Consider the following 3,810-nt stretch of genomic DNA (forward strand, 5'->3'; position numbering starts at 1 on the left):
AGTGACTCAGTATATTCTTTCCACCTTCTTTTAACATTTCCTGGATCTTTTAATATTCTGCTTAAAGCATCCTTGATTATAGCAACTCGAGGTTTGAATTTGTTCTTCAGTTCCTTGAGCGTAAGAAATGCTGAACGAGTTCGGCCCTGTTGATTTGCCAGCTCCTTGCACATTTCATTGTAATATTTTGCTTTGTCATTCCGTGCTGCCTTTTGGAATCTTCTATTCATCTCTTTAGTATCTTGAATTCTTCCTTGTTCTTTGGCTTCTCTGCACTCCAGTGCAATCTTCACAGCTTCTGCTGCCATCCATTTTGGTCTTTTTTTCCCTCTTCTGTCTTTGTAATGACCGTTCACACTCTTCCTGGATGATACATTTGGCATTCTTCCACAACTCATCTGGTCTTCGCTCATTAGTGTTCAAGGCCTCAAACCTGTTGCTGAGATGGTTCTGAAATTCAGGTGGGATTTACTCAGTCATATTTTGGTTCCTGTGGATTTGGTCTAATTTTCCTCGGCTTCAGCTTGAACTTGCATATGAGTAGTTGGTGGTCTGTTCCACAATCAGCTCCTGGCCTAGTTTTCACAGCTGATATTGAGCTTCTTCAGCAGTTCTTTTGGCAGATGTAATTGATCTGATTTCTATGCATACCATCAGGTGAAATCCATGTATATAAACTGTGTTTATGTTTCTTAGCTTCATGATAGGTGGTAAAAAGATTGAGATTGGTAACACCTTCAGTTTACTTCATTGCACAATGAAAACTGAACTAGTAGTCAGGAAAATAAAAGATTAATTGCATTAGAAAATCTGCTGTCAGAGAACTCCCCAAAGTACTGAAGACCAATAATGTCAGTCAGGAGACTAAGGTGAGCCCTATCCAGACAATAATTTTTCCAATTACGTGCTATGCATCAGAGAGATAGACAATGACCAGGGATGATAGAAAGAGAATTGATGACTTTGAGCTACGGTGTTGGAGAAAAGTATTGAATATGCCATAGACTGCTAAGAGAATAAGCAGGTTCATCCAAGAGAAGACGAAACCAGGATGCTCCTGGAGGCAAGGATTCTGAAGCTTCATCTGCCCTACTGTAGACATGTTGCAAAAAGGGACCAATCTTTGGAGAGGGACATGGTACTTGGGAGGATAGAGGGACAGGGCAAGAGAGAAAAACCTTCAATGAGATGGACTGATCCAGTGACTGGAGTAATGGGGGTCGGTGTGTCAGAGACAATAAACTTGGTACAAGATAGAGCATGGTTTAGGGCTGTTTATATGTCAATATGAGTTGCTATGATTAATATTAATGATATTGTTTAGTAATTTCCCCTTTCCATTGGATCATCTTTCTTGGATGATCCACTTTCTGTTAGCAATTTACAGAATCTGAAATCCTGATGGAGGGTCAACTATAAGTTACTTCCAACTTGACCGAACATAACAACAACCTAGATATTTGAACTTCAGAACTTTAAGAGAATGAGTTACTTTATTTTTACCTGTTATGAGTGAATTTTATTTTGACCTCTTAAACTTATCGTGTGGGAGAAAGATGGGCAATCTCCTCCAGTGTGAATACTTCTGAAAGCATTCTGGAGGATCAGCTTTGGGTCAGTTCCAACTCAATGGTACTCAAAAGCAACAACAACAACAACAACTAACTTACAGTGGGAACTCTGGTAGCGTAATGGTAAGGAGATGCACTGTCAACTCAAACACACGGTTCAAATCCATTAGTTGCTCTGTGGGAGAAAGAACAATCTCTTCCCATGTGTTTTACTGCCTCTGAAAACCCACTGTGGGGTCAGCTTTGAGTTGGTTCTGACTCAATGCACATAACATCAGCAACAACAAACTTGTGGTAATTTGTTGGAAGAGTGTTAGAAAATTAATATAGAAGATATTAAAATGCGGTTTTTATGCTATTATGTCAGGGGTTTATAATACCGAAGGAGAGGATTTGTAATGGGAGTAATGATTAAACTGCCACAGTCACTTTGCATAATTATGATTGTCACTTCAGTTTACAGTTTACTTATTTGGTGAAGGCCTTACTTTATCAGATGATCTACATGTTGCTTTTTCTTGTAATACTATAATATGATTATACTAAAACTGATATTTCTAAATAAATTACCCTGAATAGAATATATAACATTTTTCTACAGTTTTGGGCAAGTTAAATGTTTTGTATGCATACAGAAGATAGAAGGAAAAAACCCTTCCGTTTCCAACAGGAGAATGGAATTAATATCAGCTTCATTCCTTCTTTGCTCTCTTTGATACTAGGCTGATATTTCTCTCCATCAAAAGCAAAAGAGAAAGTGAATGAGAGAAAATAATACGAGGAGAAAATTTTAAGCTTCTCAAGAGAGATGACAATATTTGTCTTTGAGTCATATGAGTCAATGCTTCAGGCACAAAAATGTCTACTCTCTGTTCTTGAAAACAATGTATTTGAATATTGGAAATAAACTAGTGGAAAACAAACAAACAAAAAAATCCCAAAGGGAAAAAAATCTATAGAAATTTAAGAAAAAAAAACAAATATATTTCCTTTCCATAGATGCAACCCATATATTTTCAAATGATTACACTATTCTAAGGCTACTGCCTTCCTTACCAATGGCTTTTGTTTTTATTCTCTTTAAAATTTTTTAGGTATTTATTTCTTTCAATAATTATATACTTATGAAATAAAAATCATTAAACTTTCAAAATACTTAAAAACTCAAAGGTACGTGGGCTCTGGACTTGTACTCAAATTTCAAGTAATGCAATGAAATGAAATGAAACTTCTTTGATTTTGAAATATCTTAGTTGTTGACAGTTTTGATCCCCCTCTTTCTCCTCTCCACAAGAAAGCAGTAAGTCAGAAATTTCTTTAAGAAAACATCGTGCTTTATAGATCTACATTGACTCATTATTTTAGAACTATAAAGAGCTCAAGGTTTAGGAAAAGTTGCTTTTAATTATTTTTAATGTACCTCCTTCTAAATAAAAATAGCAAAGAATTTCATTGAAAGGTAGTAGAAGTACATAAGATTTTTAAAATAAATTACTCTTCATATTATTAGTGCAGGAGAAAGATGAGCTTAAAATTGAGACTATATAATTGTGTAGAAAATGTATTACAATGACCAAAATCAATATCCTTAACATAAAAGAGCCTGTTGCTTTATAGCATATATGTTGATGATACATGCAGTGATGTTCTCTCCCACTCATAGTGACTCCTATGTGCAACAGAACAAAACTCTGTTACATCTTGTACCATTTTCTTAATCTCTGCTGTGCTTAAAAACTTGTTGTTCTAGCCAATATGTCAGTCCATCTCCTAAAATGGTTTAGTATTTTCCTTTGCCCCTGTGTTCCTTTTTTCCTTCAGCCTAAGAAATGCTGAGTGAGTTCGTCTCTTTTTATTTTCTGACCCCAGGTCTTTGCATGTTTCATTATAACACTTTGATTATAATACTCCCAACCTGCCCTTTGAAATAGTCTGTTCAACTCCTTAGTTGACTACTTTTTTATCTGTTTTTTGGCTTCATGGTGCTGTAGTTCAAAATTCAGAGTCTTTTCTTGTCACTGTCAGTTCGCTGGGAACTTAACAGTGACACCCTGATGGGGGTAAGCAAGATAGAGATACATCACTTCATGAGAGGATCAGAAAGTCAATCCAGCTCAACTTTAGTGGGATCTGTAGTGGACTTATATACGAGTATGTCCACAGGAAGACAAGATAGGGTGGGCTTAAAGACGTGGGACATGCGGATTGGTCAGGAGAACCTCAGCTTCATGCGGACCAC

This window comes from Elephantulus edwardii, unplaced genomic scaffold (genome assembly GCF_000299155.1).
Source record: "Elephantulus edwardii isolate Elephantulus edwardi_28Jun2011 unplaced genomic scaffold, EleEdw1.0 scaffold00398, whole genome shotgun sequence".
Taxonomy (NCBI): Eukaryota; Metazoa; Chordata; class Mammalia; order Macroscelidea; family Macroscelididae; genus Elephantulus; species Elephantulus edwardii.